The following is a 1275-nucleotide window of genomic DNA, read 5'->3' as shown; positions in this document are numbered from 1 at the left end:
ATAACGATATGACCAACAGAAAGACCAACACGTAAGTCCATTCATTAAATAGCAATTACTATCAATTATCACATTCATTATGACTTTTTCCCCCCAAAGAATGCATTGTAATGGGATAACACAGTAACAAAAAAGCAACCACTTATTTTTTTAAGGGATAAACATCTTGAAATTTATAATAGGTTTATGTTTCTAGAGGTACGCTGGAATGCAAAATATTAAAAAAAAATTAAAATCAGAAAAAAACGTTAGGATTCAAAAAATTCTTGCACCATTTTTCTTACAGTGGGAAAATACACTGCAATGTGCATCTAACAGAATACAACTTGCAGCCTGGTATTCTAGGAACATAGAGGTAATAAACATGTATATTGATAATACTTCAGTAATGCTTTGCGTCCTGTTATTTTTTTTTAAACCATCAGACAACTGTCAGATTCACATAATACCTGCTAAGACAGCAACACGGTGTTTTGGAGCCAGTTCCATGGCTATGAAAATGTATTTAGAAATATTCAGTCTTGACCACAGTATCACGTTATGTAGGTCAGCCAACATTTCTGTAAATGTTCCAGAAGTGAGCAAGACAATTGCTGCTCTTTAAGGCAACAAAGCATGGGTTCAGTAGTTCCATCTGTTATATCTGGAGAATCAAATAATGACTTTGTAAAGCAACACACTTTTTCAACCTCAAATTCTTCATTCCACATTATAATCATGAGACCTAGTAAGAAAATAAAACTAAAAAGTAGGCTTTTGTCTTCAATAGAAAAGTGAAGATAAATCTTATGATTAGCCTAAAATAAATTTAAAAATTTTTAAGATTAATTTTTTTAGAAAATTATATATATTTTGTATTGCTGAAAAAATAGCAGTCAGAAGTTTTATTAACTTTTTTAAAAATCGAGATTTATTTATTTATTAAGTCATCTTCTTATGAAATAGAGCATGATCATGATTATTGGAGTTATCCAGATTTGTATGCCTTAGTCAATCCCCTGCCTCCCCAACAGAGGTAACCGACATACTACATTTTGTGTTTGCCATAACCTTGCATTGTTTTGCTAGTATTGGATAAATAACAGTATCCCTAGGTCATCTATAGTTTAATAAAGTGTGTTGGAATTTTATAAAAATACATCATACTTTACCCATTCTTATGTTTTACTTTTGCTCTCTATTAAGTTTCTAGGATTTATTTTTGTTGAATTGCATAGCATAGCTATAGTTTCCTTTATTTCCTTTCTCTATAATACTGCATGTATAAATTTGTAC

This window comes from Propithecus coquereli, unplaced genomic scaffold (assembly GCF_000956105.1).
Source record: "Propithecus coquereli isolate 6110/MARCELLA unplaced genomic scaffold, Pcoq_1.0 Scaffold275, whole genome shotgun sequence".
In the NCBI taxonomy this organism is placed as follows: Eukaryota; Metazoa; Chordata; class Mammalia; order Primates; family Indriidae; genus Propithecus; species Propithecus coquereli.
This window is presented reverse-complemented; position numbering follows the sequence as displayed.